At 37.6% G+C, this 18038-nt stretch overlaps 1 protein-coding gene across 3 annotated transcripts in view; it reads left to right on the forward strand.

Moving 5' to 3' along the window:
• The window catches only part of FSHR (follicle stimulating hormone receptor), a 169387-nt gene that overhangs the window by 56413 nt on the left and 94936 nt on the right, over positions 1-18038 (forward strand). The window lies entirely within an intron of this gene.

Genomic DNA, 18038 nt, shown 5'->3' on the forward strand with positions numbered 1-18038 from the left:
ACAAGACAAACTTAACTGAAGAGTACTGATTGGAAAAAAGCCAGTCTCAAAAGGTAATATACTGAGTCGCACCATTTATATAATATTTGAGAAAGGCAAAAATACAGCAACAGAACACAGATCAGTGGTTACCAGGGCTTAAGACTTGTGGGGGAGGGGTGGGGAGAGGTGGGAATCAGTGTGACTTTAAAGGGGCAGCACAGTGAGTTTTGGGGAGATGGATGGAACTGTTCTGTATCCTGATTGTGGTGGTGAGGGTTATATGAATCTACTCATGTGTTAAAACTCTTAGAATTGTACACATACACTCAAACTGTATGTTAGTTTGAAAAAAACGAATTTACTTTGTTACGCTGCAGTGAGAACTAAAAAGTAAGAGCATGTGGTAAAGAGCCTTGAACAATGGCTGCACATAGCAAGTCTTCACCAAATGTTAGTCCACTTCCCCCATTTTTTCTTCCTCTCAGCCAAGGCTAAGCCCCTTACCAGTCAGTGGTCAGTGTCCCCACAAGCTAGGATCCATGTGCTTTGCACAGCTTAGAATTAGAAAAGTCTGGTGGAGAGTGCATCCCACCAGCAATGACCCAGCTCTTCACCACCATGTTTTAGTCTTCAGTTAGTACAAAGGCCTCGTTTAACAGGAACATTTATTTCTTAGATCAATGGGTGTTTTCAAAATAGGAAATGTCAAGAGCCAAGATAGAGATTTCTTTCCTAGAGTAAAATGAAATACATCCCATGCTCAAAAAATTGGAGACATGACCCTCTTTGTTAAATGCAAGGTACCAATACTATTACATCATTGTTGCAATGCTGTTACTTTATCACACACAGTTAATCTAGAAATTATCATTTATAGATTGCAATATTTTTAATGAAGTATAGAGTCCTTGTGTTTCTACTGGCCATTGCTATTTATTTCTACCAGTTAAGTAGTATAGACAAATAATGCTTTGCCTCTATTACAATGTAGGAACTATTTATTCAGGATCTGCTCTGTGCTAGCAGTTAGTATCTAGAGAAGCATAATGTGTGCTTAATATTTAATGTTCTTCTGATGCAAAGCAGAGGTATTTATCTTGATTTCCAGTAAAATCTCTGGTCCATATTCAAAAGAAACAATGCTAAATAATGCTTTCTTCTTATCCTCACAGAGGAAATTAAATTTTTCAGGGAATCTTTTTCTGTCAAAATACATGTTGGTCTTAAGGATTAGGTATAGATATCATCACATTATTACCTTAAAGATTAAATAAAGCATACTTCAAAATCCTGTAATAAATTACATTTTTATTATCTGAGGAGTGATTTTGGATCCAGGGTTGCATTCTGAGCAATGTCTTGTTCGCTTTTCTCTGAATCTATTTTAAATAGTTTTACTCATTTGTTCTTGTCTCTAACAGAGTTCATTTGAACATTCGACATTTGCATTTTACAGAGTCAGTAAAAGATAATTATTCAACGCATATGCTTTCTGATTAAATGTGTGAAACTCCCAAATAGAAAACAGAAATTAGTTTTAAGTGCATTATGAAAGACTTAAATTTATCTTTGGTTCATGGAGCAGTGATGAGTTTTTTTGGTGCTGTTCTTGTGGTTTCATTCTCAGTGATTGTCACAGTTAGGCAGAGCCCATAGATTCCAGAAGGAAGTTTATCCCTAGTTAATCCTCCTATATCTGAGCAGAAGTTGCCCCAAACTGACCTTTATGTGACAGTCGCCTTTCATTATTCCCTCTTGAGCTAAATGTTGTCAATAAAAGTCACAGTTAAACCAGGTTGACATTAACCAAGGGGACCGAAAGAACTGCTTTAGAGGCATAATATATTTGCCATTTTATCAGATGCTGCCTGAGACCCTGGTGAGTCATTAAAGTGGAATTCTGTTTATTCACTCCAACAGAGTAAGGGCAGCCCTGAATTCTATCCAGACCAAGACCCAGAATCTAGAGTAACAAAAATCCAATTCTGAATTAATTTAGTAAGACTGGCCTTCAGAGGAATTTCTAATAAGATCTCTCCTTTCACCTTCTTGACCCATCTTTGTGTTTTCCCAAATTCCCAGCACAATCTCAAGTGACTGCAGTCCCCCCTTTGAATTAATTTACCTGGTACTGCTTTTTAAAAAAACATCTAAGCTCCAGATCTGCTTTGTTCTCTTTCATCCCACTTGCTCCCATTAAATCTTACCAGCCCTGGCCCCAATCTCTTATCCCTCTCATGTATATATGAATTCACATATACATATGTGAGCATGGGCTTTGGGGGCCAGACTTGACTTTGAAAATCAGATCTGCCACTGTGTCCTTGATCAACTTACTACACCACTCTTAACTCAAAGCTCTCATCTATAAATAGATACAAATATAGTTACTTCATAAGGGGGTTTTGAGGATTATATTAGATAATGCAAATGAAATAGTCCATGCTGTGGACTAATCCACTTATTTATTTATTTATTTATTTATTTATTTATTATTTTGGGCTGTGTTGGGTCTTTGTTGCTGCACACAGGCTTTCTCTAGTTGCAGCGAGCAGCGGCTACTCTTCCTTGTGGTGCGCGGGCTTCTCATTGCAGTGGCTTCTACTGTTGCAGAGCACAGGCTCTAGACACGCGGGCTTCAGTAGTTGTGTCACACAGGCTCAGTAGTTGTGGTTCGCAGGTTCTAGAGCACAGGCTCAGTAGTTGTGGCACACGGGCTTAATTGCTCCGTGGCATGTGGGATCTTCCCAGACCAGGGTTTGAACCCATGCCCCCTGCATTGGCAGGTGGATTCTTAACCACTGCACCACCAGGGAAGTCATGTAAATGAAATATTTAGCATAGTGCCTGACACAGCAAGCGCTAAAAATGCCCATTGTCATCATCACCATACACGCTGTACTATAATTATTAGATTATATATATATATGTATATCATAATAGAATTAAAATTGGTAGGGCAAGAAATGTATCTTGCTAACCATTGCTTTTCCCAGAACTTTAGATAATGTGTGTCATTAGTAGTTGATCAATAAATAATCTGTAAATGAATAACTGTGTATGGTAGCTCATTCGATCTCTCTCTCCCACCCCCTCCTTCCCTGCCTCCCTCCTCTCTCTCTCTCCATCCATCCATAGGATGTAATTTTTAAAGAACTGTTTCTTCTTTATAGCTGTAATTTATACATGACTCACCTTCCTTTCATTCCAAGTAACTGCCCCATGACTGTACCTGCTTTTTTTCTCAAATTATTTCTCATTCCTTACTTCTCTGGCTAGAATATAAACTCATTAGAGAAGACACTTTGTCTTTGTTACCACTATGTCATCAGGGCCTAGAACAGTGTCAGAAATATAAGTAGGAACACAATAAATATTTGTCAAAAGAACAAATGGACTTTCTCTGACTCTGACTTTCAAAATCTGCCTCTGGTCCTGTCCCTTGGACTCCCCTCTCCGGCTTGCTGTCTCACTTCCATTCAATGCCCTCCTTCTTTACTGTGAAATACATGACTCTTATTCATAGCACTATATACCCTCTGAGCTCAAGTCCTCTCCACCCTGATCCAGCCCCAGCCAAAAACTTAAGCTCCACTGACTGAAGAAGGACGTCTCCAAGGGGACGTGCACATGTCGGGTCTGTGCTGTTATTCCAGTGAATCATGGTGATGTCTAATTTAGGGTTTCCTACTGCTCCTAGATTATAAGGAACTGCTTAGATTACCCCTCAACCATGTACTGAGGGGAGTTAGACTTGGGATAGGAGCCGCTTTGTAAACACCTTCCCCATCATGCCAACCCCCTAACTACTGATCAAGGCAGCTTGCTGCTGGTTCTTTGTGCTGTCCCTCCAAAGCAGGTGTTCCTAATCTTCACAGTGCATGAGAATCACCTAGCGAGCTTTTAAAATAAGGATTCCTGACTGCACCACCCGCCCACAGGTGGGGCTCAGGCATTTATAAGTATGTAGAAAACAACAGCAACAAAAACAGCCCCAAGTGATTCTCATACGCACCCAAAGTTGAGAACCACTGGGATCTAAAAGGTTCAAACCCATTCAGACTAGCTTTTCAAGCATCAGAAATCCCAAACACAAAGTCGTAGGGCACAAGACAGAAAAAGAAGCCAGCAAGGAATCTGACCAACCCGGTAGCTTATGCTGTGTCAGCCATCACTCAGCTGTAGCCAATTGCAGTTATGTGGGAATGTAGCCCAGTGTTGCTAGATATTCTAAGTCTTCAAGAGAGGCCACAGATCTGCAATTTTAGATGAACTTTCACAATTTGAAGTGCTGGCAACCAATTCAAATTTCTTTAAAATACTGTGTGGGCTGAACAAAACATGTCTGGAGCTGGATTCAGTTCATGGGCCAATAGCTTGCAGTTTCTACTTTCCACCAACTGCTCTCCCATATCCTAAGAAACCCTTTCTATATCCTTCACCAAGTCTGTATTAAATTCGTAGAAAGCTAGATTCCTTTTTCATCATTCATGTATGTTCTAGGTATTGTTTTGAACAAAACTGATTGGTGTGGTTGGAATAACTTTAAAGGGCAAAAAATTCTGTGATTTAGAGTATGAGATGCTCATATGCCTAAAACTTAGAGCTATTGCCATTATATACATTATCCCCCATCTACGACTATGCATTAATATTTGAAATACACAAAGCACTGATGAGATGAGGCCCTTTGGAATACAGACAAGTGGCATGGTTCCTGCTCTATGAGACCATTCCATATACTTAGGGAGACTGGACATACACCCACGGCATTTTAGTACATATACAGCACAAGCCATGTATTAATGGTGAGGCCCTGGCTAGAGTTTCTATGTAGGAAGTAGTAGAACATTTCCCTGAAAAGGAATGGAGGCAGACTGTGGAGTGCCTCAAATGGATGACAAATGAGTTAAGATTCCTAGAGGTACTGGCAAGCAATTGAAAGGGCTTTATGTGTCATTAATCTTTGTTGGCTTTTTTTCTTTTGTTTTGTCTTGCTTTTGAGTAGGAGAGTGTTGAGGCAAGTAGTGTTAGAAGGAGCACTCTGGTCTTAGATGAGACAGACTAGACAGTAGAGACCAGAGGAGAAAATCCTATTAGTAGGTCACAGCCAAGGCTGCAGACATGAGGGGATGAGGGTCTGGCCTGAGTGGTGGCAGACGGATGGGAAGGAAAGGGCAGGCTCAAGTGATTTTAACCTTCACTAGAGAAAAAGGAGGGCTAGCTATTATTCAGTAATCCCCTATGATGGGCTTCATTCTGTGTTGAGCACTTAATGTAAAATGATTTCTTTTGCTTTAAACAGAATGTGACTGAAATGGGAGAGCATTTGAGGAGGATTCCACTACACAACCACAGTGTAAAATCTATCTTCTAGGGCTTTAGAGATCATCAGGCCCATCCCCCTCACTTTACAGATTGGACCTGACTTTTCTCAGTTATTTGCATACTTTGTAGCAGAGCCAGAATGGAACCCAGATTTCTAATTTTTTACCCTAGGGGTCTTTTCTCTTCACCATGTTGCTTCTTCATCCCGAGCTTTCATATAAATGAGTTACAAATCAGGCATCAGATTCAGGTAAGACGACGAAAGTGCAGAGCTGATAAAATGAAAGTGAACAGGTGATAAAACATGGTGTCGAGAATAATTCCAGGGCCACTCAGTGCAAACAAGGGAGGGGGGAGACAGGAAAAAAAAAAAGTCTCCACCACCTTGATGTAAAGGTTATACAAAGGAGGAGATAAAGTCAGCGATGATATACAGTTAGCAGGAGAGCCAACATCCCCTTTATCAGCCCAGCACAGATGTTGAGATAAGGGGACATAAGTGGAATAAAAAGGAAAGCAGATTCAAAAGAGCTATTAGAAATCCCTGTTCACTGGAAGATGATAAAAGTGAAGAATCACCACTCCAGGAAGGTTGATGAGGGGAAATCCTGGAGACCCAGGGGACAGCGAGGTGTCATGGGAGCTGGGTTTGGAGAGGCGCCCGCCTCATGAGTTTCTATCCTACAACCATAAACTTTCTCTCCTAAAGAAAACATCACGGTATCGTGAGTTGACACAATGGCATGTGGCAGTGTCTACGTGAGACAGATTATCTGGAACTTTAACTGAATAGAAGGTCAATGGAAACTGAACATCTGGGCACTCATTTCCCTTCCTTTAGCCAGCCATTCTGCTATTATGTAGATAATCCCCACGGCTGGGGCTCTGACTTGCAAATGTTTCTTCTACGTCAAACCACACCAAAAGGAAAAGCCAAATTACCCTCTCTGTCCTAAACTGCTCATTGACAGCCCAGGGAATAAGAGCTAAATAACAGGGGAGGAAATAAGAATAAGAATGCTTTCCATTCCTTCTCCCATTTAAGTTCATAATACTTTTTCTCTCACAGATAAAGTTCTACAGAGGAAGACTTGGGGAAGGTTTTCACCAACTCAGAAATCATAACATATTGATCAAGATGGATTCAACAGGGTACAACCAGAAGTAGCTCTCTTCTTTACTACCACTGCCAGGCAAACCCTACTCTGTTGACTCATTTTCCCCCATCCCAGATGAAATTCGGGGCAGGTGCCATAGCTGTTCCAGTCTCATAAATGTCATGAAAGTCTAGTGTTGACTATTATTAAAGGTCCACTCTTTCATCCTATTTAAAACCTCCCTATTCCACTGCTTGGGCCCACTTCAGACTCAGAAACCTGTAACTGGTGAGGAAGGGGGGGTTTCTTCTCTCTTCTTTATTAACTCCTCCCCAACTTGCTGTTGTTTCTGGCCTTGCCTGGCTTGGGCCTAGGAGGTAGAGAGACTGGAGGGAAAGGAAGTGGATCTAACACTGATGGCACAGTGGCCACCTGGCTTTGGACCCCTCTGAGTGTGGCAGATATGCAAAGGCTAATTCTTATGATCTCCATCTGTGGTTCTGGAAGAGCAGTTCCTTCCTCTCACTGGCTTCCGGGAGTAGAAGCTCCAGACAGGTTTTCTTTTGGGGTCTGGTCACTATGCAGGCAAGTCCATTTTTTTGAGGATGAGAATCCAGCTCCCTTCAGCTGGGTATAGGTCTGGCTTCTGGGAAACCCACACCTTTGTCTGTGGAAATGCAGCCCTCTCCCAAAGCAGCTGGTCACTTCTCACCTTCAGAGGTCAGACTTTAGTCGTAAGCCAGGCTCTATATCTTCCAGATTTGCAGGAAATGAGTGACAACCCCTTTAATTAGTTCTCCTAATACCTCTCACATTTGGTTTACGGTTAAGGACAAGAGTCTCCTCCACACCATGGAAGAAGGATACAAAGAACACTGACAGCTCTATCCCAAGAAACCCCCAGGGGAGGCTTTGCAACCCCCAATGAATCGTTGGCATTTTCATACACAGCCGGAAGGTGGATGAAGGGCTAATGCTAGTTGAACCAATTTCTCTGTGTTTTACAGAGCACCTCACATTACACATTACAAAGCACCCCACATCTAGGCAGTTAAGACTTATGCCAAAATGTGAAGTTTTTTTTCTTTAAAAAAAACTTAAAGTTCAGTTATATAAGGAAGCCACCTCTTCCTACCTTCCCACCTCTTCCTTCCTACTATTGGCTGCCCCACTGGCTTCAAGACTCATGTGTAACAACATGAGAAATACAACCAATTAGGTGCCTAAATGATTTTGACAGTGGGGTAGTTATCTCCTGGGTCATGGTAAAGAGCCAAATCAAGTTATTTAAACTCTCTTTTTTTCTGGATGATTTCCTCATTTAGTTCAATCCACCCCCTTGGATAGTTTTCCTGGACACATTCCCAGAAAGTTAATTAGGGTAGCAGTTTGACCTAAAGAGTGTGAAGGGCAAAAACTCTTGGCATTTTGAGGTCAGGATGATGATCAATTTCTTTTTGCATATCCTGGGCCAAGCTGTTCTCACTTTAATTTTTTAAACTTGTGTGAAATTCAAAGAACACAGAGCCCAGTGTCATTTAAACTTGGGCCATCATAAAAAGGCAGCTTCCTCAAAAAGAATATTGGCTGTTTTCCAGGCTGCCAGAAAGCTTTTTATGGGATCTTTTAAACTATTCTCCTTTAATCCACAAAGAGGAATTAAATTTGGCCAAGGGTGAATGGACTGCCCAAGATATGGATTGCTTCTAACAGAAACAGAGTTCAAGGGAATCCTAAAGCTTCTCCATTTCAGGAAAGAAAAAAATAAAAATAAACCCCACCCACCCCATTTATCATGGAAGAGACATTAGGTAACTTGCAATACAGTGAAGAAAATTTTCTTTTCAGAGCCATCTTGATGAATTGTGCATCTTTATAGAAATCATTCAGGCACTTCATGCCCCCTTACAGAGTGAAGTAAAGTTGCCATCTGACATGAAGGATATGATGATACTTTTAAATAGCTCTCCCTGTTTAAACACAAACAGATAAATAAATGATGCTTGGGATATGGCCTGGTGAGAATTTCAATCTTGAAAAACTAATTATGAAATATTTCAAGTATGAAGCATAGAGAATGGTATCATAAACGCTCATAAAGCACCGCTCAGCTTTGCCAAATCTTAACGTTTGGTCAAAATGGTTTAGATCTTTTTAAAAAATACAAAACATTTTAGAGATAGTTGTGTTTCACTCCTTTTCTTCTCATCACAGAGGTAAACACTATGCTGATTTTGGTGTTGTGATTCTCAGAATTTTCCTTTTGATAGATATGTATGCATCTCTAAACATGTTTTGCAATATAGGTCCTATTACTATTTGAGTATGGTGAGGCCAAAAGATTAGGAGAAAACTGCCATTGAAAAGATAGTTTGTTATTCTCACAGCTCCCAGGAGAAGGGGACACATGGGGAAGCACCAGGGTTGATCATGAGGCAGAGGGAGCTGGGGGAAAACACTTTATTGCAGCTTCCAAGGGAAATAAAAACGGGTGAAACAGGGTAAACAGGTTTAGGATTGGCTAGTCTAAATAATTTCAGTGGATTCTGTGGTGTAGGAGCTTCCCTGGGGTGATTAGGACAGAGGAATGGTGGCCCAGAGTGTAAGGGCCCCTTAAAGGAGGTGCTTGGGGGTATGGATTAGTTGGTTTGCATAAGAAAGGCACACTCTCAGGCCAGTTGTTTGCTATCTCTAGGAGTTAGCCCTAGGAGGAGTAGTCCCTCCAGAGTCAGCAAACCCCAAGATGTCAAAACATCAAAAATATGGAATGAAAAAACATGATTCATACAAAACAATACACTGTTTTATTTTGTACGTTGTTAACCTCTATGAAAATCATATCATGCTGCACATATTGTGCATATAATTGACTTCTTTCTTTTTTTTTTTCTCAGCATTATGCTTTAGGAATTTATCCAGATTGTTGTATGTAGCGCCAGTCAATTTGTTCCTTTTCACTGCTTTATAATTTGGCATTGTGTCAATATATCATAGTTTATTAATATTTATTCATCCCCTTGTTTGTGAGCATTTGTCTCCAGTTTTCTACGATTACAAATGATGTTGCAGTGGTTAATCTTTTACCCGTCTCCAGGTGCACATGTGGCCAGGAGACATAGAATAACTGGATTCAAAGGCATTTGTTTCTTTGACTTTAATACATTTTGCCAAATGGCTACTGAAAGTACTTGTAGAAAATTACCCTTCCATCAAGGGTGTAGAAAATGTCCTATTGTTCCACTGCCTCACCAGCACTGTTATTGTGAGGTTTTCCTTTTAATGTTTGCCAATAGGATGGTGTTTAAAGGTACCTAATAATTGCTTAAATTTGCATTTTCTTGATTACTAGTGAAGTTGAGTATCTTTGCATACGTTTATTGGCCATTTGCATTTTCTGTTATATGAACTGCCTGTTCATATCTTTTGCCTATCTTTCTACTGGGTTGTTTGTATTTTTCTCATTATTTTGTAAAGTTCTTTGTATTCTGGATGCTAACCCTTGTTAGTTGTATGTGTTGCAAATATCTTTCCCCAATCTACAATATATCTTTGTTTTAGAGAAACTTTAAGTTTATTATTGTCAAATCTATCAGCTTTTCAATTTTGGCGTGCAGTCTTTGTGTCCTCTTTAAAGAAAGTTTCCTCAAAAGAATGTTATATTTTATTTAAAAATTTTAAAGTGTTGATTTTTCCCATTTAGATTTTTAATAAACCTGGAGTTGAGATTTTAATATGGTAATAAGCAAAGGTGTTATTTTTATCCACAAGGATCATCAATAGTTTCAGCATCCCTTATTGATTAATCCATATCTTCTTCCATACATTTTTAATGCTACTCTGTCATTTGTCATTTTCTTTTGTTTAATGGTCTATTTCTGTACTCGTTTTCTCTCCCACTGGTCTATTTAATCTCTGCCAGAACCACAGCATTTTAATCACTATAGCTTTATAAAAATCATATTGCCTAGCATGCCGATTCTCCCAATCTTGTTTTACTTCTTCAAAATTATTTTGGCTACTCCTCAAAACTGCTCTTCCATATGAATATTAACCAACTGGTGCATTTCCATACACACATATCAAAAGAAACAAAAGCAAAAGAACTACTGTGTCTTAGATGGGTCTTGAATTTAATTTCTACATTAATGTGGATTAAAACTGATATCTTCACAATATTGAGACTTCCCTTAAATGTGCTATTTCAGGGTTTTTATTTTTATTTTTTTGTTTGTTTGTTTGTTTTTTTATACTGCAAGTTCTTATTAGGCATCAATTTTATACACATCAGTGTATACATGTCAATCCCAATCCCCCAGTTCAGCACACCACCATCCCCACCCCACTGCAGTTTTCCCCCCTTGGTGTCCATATGTCCATTCTCTACATCTGTGTCTCAACTTCTGCCCTGCAAACCGGCTCATCTGTACCATTTTTCTAGGTTCCACATACGTGCATTAATATACGATATTTGTTTTTCTCTTTCTGACTTACTTCACTCTGTATGACAGTCTCTAGATCCATCCACTTCTCAACAAATGACTCAATTTCATTCCTTTTTATGGCTGAGTAATATTCCATTGTATATATGTACCACTTCTTCTTTATCCATTCGTCTGTTGATGGGCATTTAGGTTGCTTCCATGACCTGGCTATTGTAAATAGTGCTGCAATGAACATTCGGGTGCATGTGTCTTTTTGAATTACGGTTTTCTCTGGGTATATGCCCAGTACTGGGATTGCTGGGTCATATGGTAATTCTATTTTTAGTTTTTTAAGGAACCTCCATATTGTTCTCCATAGTGGCTGTATCAATTTACATTCCCACCAACAGTGCAAGAGGGTTCCCTTTTCTCCACACAAAGGGTTTTTATTTTTTAATGTTTTTTAATTCAGTATTTGATTATTCTCCATAAATCCCTAAATCTTTTTTTAAGATTAATTTCTTATATTTTATAAGTTTTTAGCCATTGATATTGATGTACTTTAAAATAATATAAGAATGAAAATTAATTACATAGACACCTACCTTACCAGACTTCCTTATTAGTTCTACTACTAATCTCTTAGGTTAGAGTTTGTTTGTATAGACAATCATGTTATCTATAGATAATGACAGTTTTTCATCAATAATATTGAATATCTTTTTTTTTAATCTTACTGTATAGGCTAGGGCATCTAGCACAATACTGAATGGAAGGTATAATAGTAGACATCCTTGCCTCATTCCTAACTTTAAATGGAATGTGTCTAATATTTCACCACTGAGTATGACATTTATTGTAGTGGTTGATAGATTTTACCCCTTATCAGATTAAGAATATTCCTCCCTTTTCTCGTTTGTCAAAATGTTTTGGGTTTTTATCAAATATATTTTCTATGCCTATTAATAAAATCATGTGATTTTTCACTTTTAATTTCTTAATGTGGAAATTTCCTTTAATAGAGTTATCTAATATTTAGCAACCCTTGACATCTGGGACAAACCCAAATGATAATGATATATTATTTGTCTAGCCTCCATTTGGATATACACTGTCACTACACTATTTCAGATTTTTTCCATTTACATTAATAAGTGAGATTGGTCTAAATCTTTCCATTCTTTTATTGTTCCTATCTATTTTATTACTGGTGTTACACCAGCCACATTAAATGGGTTGAAGAACATTCCATCTTTTGCTAGTCTCTGGAATAGTTTGTAAAAGACTGAGATTTTCCATCACTTTAAAGGGGTAGAATTTACTTCTAAAATCATATGATGCTGACCTTGTTTTTGGTGAATAGGTTTTAAACTACCAATCCAATTTGTTGATCATTATAGATCTGTTCAGTTTTCTATATCTTCATGAGTCAGTTTTAGTAAGTATATACTTCTAGGAAAATTATCCATACTGTCTGATTTTTTAAAATCTAATGTTATAAAATTGTTCTTAGGGCTCTCTGATTTAAAACATGTTTTATTTGTAGTTAAGTGCCATTTTTCATGTCTCTCATTGCTTTATTGGATTTTTTTTCCCCTTGGTTGATATGAACAGATTTCTTTTTAGTCTATTAATCTTTCCAAAGAGTTAGCTTTTGATTTTATTGATCCTCTCTAATGTACTTCTACTCTTATCTTTATTATTTTTTTCTCTCTACTCTCTCTAGGTTTCTTCTCTCAAGGCAAACAAATTTCTCAATGTGTTTAAAGTTAATCTTGTTAGACTCTCATTTGCTTTATTTCTAAAATGAAAAATTAAAACTCAAACTCTATATATCAAGTTGTAATGTCTGGATGAGTGTTTATCTTCTCAAAACATCTCTATCAACAGCCCCTCATTTTACCATTTTTTTTTTATTAAACTTCTTTTGAGTTTGCATTTTAAGTTCTAGCCAGAAATGGAATAAATATTGTCTTTATAGTTTTCTGTTTCCACAATTCTGTTGTTCTTTCATTACTTTCCTGTGTTAGCTCATTAATTTTCCATCTTTTTTGCCTCTTTTTCTGGTATAATAATTTAAAGCTACAAATTTCTCTATAAGAAGCAGTTTAGCTGCATCTCATAAGTTTGATATGTTGCATTTTCATCATGGTTCAAGTCCAAATAATTTCCAATTATTAATGTAATTGCTCCTTTGACCCATGTATGATTTAAAAGAGTGTTTTGTTTGTTTGATTTGGTTTTGTTTTGGCTCTCCAAATGCATGTGTACATGTGGCGGGGCAGGGGGGATAATTACCTCTTATTACTGACTTCTAAGTAATTCAAATGCATCATTGTCAAAGAAAATGATTTGTTTGATAACAATTTGCTTTCCTTTGTGACCCACTTCTTGGTCAACATTTTTTTAGTGTTCCTTATTAAATAGGTGAATTTTCCAACCATTATGAAAAACCAACCTATTCAATAAGGAGCATTAATTTCTTTGTTCACTATTCCTTCTTATTTTTGGAGACTTCCTACTGGATTAAATTATCTTATTTTCTAAGGTAATTCTTTTGCTAAAACTTTGTTAATGGCTAATTAAATTTGTCTAAAAGTGTTTTTATTTTACCCTCACATTTGAATGATTATTTCTGGGCATAGGATTCTAAACTGGCAGTTATTTTCTCTAATAATTTTGAAGATATTTTTACAAAGTTTTCTAATTGTTTTTTCTTTGAAGATAATATGTCTTTTTTTCTCTGTTTGCATTTAAAATATTTTCTTTTTTGGCTCTACAGTTTTAATTCATAGGTATCCAGCAGTGGATTTGTTATCCTTCCTGGAACTTGTTGAGATTTCTGAATCTGAGGAGTTATGTCTTTCATAATTTCTGGAAATTATCCACATGTTATTTCATTGAAAGTTGCCTGTTCTCCATTTTCTGTATCTTTCTTTCTAGAATGCACATGTGATAGATAGTTAGGTAGGCAGGTAGCTAGGTAGACAGACAAATGACACACAGAAACAGATCTTTGCATTCCATCATCCATGTTTCATCTCATGTACCAGTTTGGCATCAAAACACAAATTCCTTGTCTACCAAGTCCAGACAATCCTCTCCCCACTCCTCCCTTCTGCCCCCCCAAAATACACTGACTTCAATTTACCCTCTTAGAATTCTGTTTACATTCACAACTCAAGGTTCCATCTGGTATTCAGCTGTTCTACTGTAGGACCCTAGGAATTTCTTATATTTTCTAATAAGCTCAGCTATGCAATTAAAACAATAGTGGTTATGTTTTATAGACGACGTCTGGGTGATCTTTAGTGGAAATATCTTCAGGTTATCTAATTTATAGCATTGCAGGAAATGGAAGTCAAGACTTTCAATCTTCAAAAAAGATTTAATTATATTAATTAGTTTGAACCATTTAATACAGGCACAGACGTTGACATTTTTAGAAAATGTGCCTGCTACTAGAGTTGAACCAAAAAGATCTAGTTGACTTGTTATTAAATAGAGTCAATTATCCAAGATTCTACTCTTTGCACATCTTATTAACTAATATTTACCTTAATATTTCAACTCCCTTGAAATTTTAGACTGATTGAGTAGTTTAAAGCAATTTTATTATTTGCTTTTACCAATTTGTTTTCATCATTCTTCTGTCCTGTGATAAATAGGAACAAAAGGAACTTGTCTATGTTAACTAAGATTGAGTACATTAAGAGACTATGAGCTGACCTTGATTCTTTTCAGATGAGTGTTGTAGAAGTTGATACTGTTCTAGAACCATTACACTCAATCCTAAATTAGATCCAATAGTTTCACAGAGACTATGCTTTTAGTATGATCTGATAGTTTTGAGACCCAGGCTCAAATTCACCCACTCCTTCCAATCTTCCTCTTATATATTTATGTACTTTGGGATCTTTCACATTTCATTCCTGTATAACATCTATAGTTATTACATCAACTGTATCCCATATCTGTTTTCTGGTGATTCCAAGGCTTCTGTTTTTGCCTTCCCATGTATATAAACTCCTTCAGAGTGAGAAAAGCACACAGGATTCTCTCTCATGATTCCTCACCATGGAGCTGGTGCACATGGTGGCCAAAGGCAAACAAACAAAGTGGAAGAAAAGAACTGTTTGCCTGAACAATAACTTTATATGAAATGGGTATTTCACTAATACCAATAAATAACAGGAGACTAAAGCAATGAAAGTTTGTGAAACTATCCAAGTCCACAGTACTGAATTCCTACTGAAAGACTGCCTTGCAGAAGGAAGGATTAAAGTGGAAAGAAAACCAACTCCCTATTAACCAATTGCAAAGTAAGAGAAAGTGGGAGGGAGGAAAGGCAGAGGAAGAAATAGTATTCCCACTGTAGAGATTCCCAAAGAGTCACTTGTAATTCTACCCTCAAGCCTTGAACTCTCACACTTCAATAGCCATTCAAGAAATGTTTTTCTGAATATGTGTCATGTACCAGCCACTGTTCTAGGCATTTAGTATACAACAGTAGACAAATCAGACAAAAATTCCTGCTTTCACAGAGCTTGCATTCTAGTTATGGGTAAAAGACAAATAAATATATGAATACATAAATAGATAAATAAATATAAGGTATAACATGTCAGAAGAACTATGAAGAAAGGCGTTAAGGGACTAAGTTGGGAAAATTGTCATTTTAAATAGGGTGGTTAGGGAAAGCCTCACTGAGAAAGTGACATTTGAACAAGCAGCTGGATGAAAGAGCAAGCAAGAAGGATATCTGAGAGAGGAATGCTCCAGCAAGACAGAATTGCAAATGCAGAAATATTAGGCAAGAAGGAACCTGGCATGTACAAAGAATAGCAAGAGATTACTGTGAAGAGAATGAGATAAGCAATGGTGGGAGCTGTCAAAATTGAGGTTAGAGGATATACGGGAAGGGAGAGTGGGAAGATCCTATAGGGTCCTGCAGGCCGTTATATATTGGGTTGGCCAAAAAGTGACTTCGATTTTTAAGTAAAAATAAAAGACACACTTTTCATTTTCACCAAGAACTTTATTGAACAATGTATTCATCCTTTTGTTCCACTACCTTCTGCCATTTTTCAGGCAACTTCATAATTCCATCTTCCCAAAACTTTTTATCTTTTTGAGCAAAGAACTGTTCCAGGTGCCTTTTACAGTCTTCCAGGGAATTGAAATTTTTCCATTAAGAGAATTTTGTAAAGGCCGAAATAAATGGAAATCCCAAGATGCAATGTCTGGTGAATACAGCAGATGAATCAACTTCCCAGCCAAGCCGTAACAGTTTTTGCCTGGTCATCAAATAAACGTGCAGTCTTGCATTATCCTGATGGAAGATTATGCATTTTCTGTTGACTAATTCCTGATGCTTTTCATCGAGTGCTGCTTTCAGTTGGTCTAACTGGGAGCAGTAGTTGTTGAAATTAATTGTTTGGTTTTCCGGAAGGAGCTCATAATAGAGGACTCCCTTCCAATCCCGCCATATACACAACATTACCTTCTTTGAATGAAGACTGGCCTTGATGCAGTTTTTGGTGGTTCATTTCGCTTGCCCCATGATCTCTTCTGTTCCACATTATTGTACAGTATCCACTTTTCATCGCCAGTCACAATTTGTTTTAAAAATGGAATGTTTTTGTTATGTTTAAGTAGAGAATCGCATGCAGAAATATGGTCAAGAAGGGTTTTTTTCGCTTAACTTATGTGGAACCCAGACAGCAAAGTGATTAACATAACCAAGCTGGTGCAAATGATTTTCAAGGCTTGATTTGGATATTTTGAGTATATCGGCTATCTCCCTCATGGTATAACATTGATTGTTCTCAGTTAATGTCTCGATTTGATCGCTATCAACTTCAACTGGTTTACCGGACCGTGGAGCATTGTCCAACGAGAAATCTCCAGCACAAAACTTTACAAACCACTTTGACACGTCCATTCAGTCACAGCACCTTCTCCATACACTGCACAAATCTTTTTTTTGCACTTCGGTCCCATTTTTACCTTTCTTGAAATAATAATGCATAATATGCCGAAAATGTTGCTTTCTTCTTCCATCTTTTTTTTTTTTTTTTGCTTTCTTAGTTTTTATTTTATTTTTTTTCACACACACACTGCATTTTATTTTTACAAGAGATAAATAGACTGACACCAAGCATTGTACATGGATGACCACAACAAAAGCAACAATGATTGCAATTACCAAACATGAAACACACTCATACTATGTCATAATATTGACATTCAGTCCAGTAATCCTCCACTGTAACAGCTCCTTTACTTTGCAGTGAAAATTGATTTGTATATTCTTTGCCTCTGAGTCCTTGTGGGATTTTATTTTTTTTAATTCAGACAGAAAGTCACAAAAATTATACTCATCCTCATCAGTTCACTCAGTCCCATGTAATTAATTTTTTTTTTATCTTGATCTTTTGTTAGCACTTTTATGAGTTCATCAGTTTTTCATTAGAGTTCTGAAAATGCTTATTCATTCAGTTCAGCAGTACAGTCAGTTACCAGAAACCTGTACTTGTCAGAGTCTTTTCCATGAATTTCTTGAAAATGAAATATCAAAATGGCCACACAAAAATTCACCAATTTTGATAAGACTTATTTTCAATGCACGCTGATATGACAGCTGTCACATACAATCTAACAAAATTGTTTCGAATGAAGTTAAAGACCACTAAGTGTTACTAGAGCCACCTTACAGAAAAAACCGAATGAACCTTTTGGTCAACACAATACAATGGGGTTTTTTTTCCTGACTGAGATGAGGAGCCGTTGGAAGGAATTTTGAGGCAGGTGTGAGACAAATATTTCAAGCAGAAGAAAATGGCAAAAGCTGAAGGTGGATGAGGTTAAGACTTTTCTTAGATGGGAGAAATTAAGGCATGTTTGTATACTGATGGGCAGGATCCAATAAAGAAGCAAAAGTAGGTGAAGGAAATGTATGAAAGAAAGGGGGGAATTGCTGCAGCGGTTACCTTCACTACAAGACAAGGAAAGAGATATGTCATGGGTTGGAGGGACTGTTTTTAGTCAGGACCCTGGACAGCTCACCCATGGTAACAGGAGGGAAGGCAAGGTGTATAAAGCCCAGGTACAGGTGGGAGGATGGCTGGGAGCCATGTGAGAGCATGAGGAAGTTCTCTTCTACTGGTTTCATTTTCTCTGAAGTAAGAAGCAAGGTCAGCTAAGAAGG

The sequence above is a fragment of the Balaenoptera musculus genome, chromosome 13 (assembly GCF_009873245.2).
Source record: "Balaenoptera musculus isolate JJ_BM4_2016_0621 chromosome 13, mBalMus1.pri.v3, whole genome shotgun sequence".
Classification (NCBI taxonomy): Eukaryota; Metazoa; Chordata; class Mammalia; order Artiodactyla; family Balaenopteridae; genus Balaenoptera; species Balaenoptera musculus.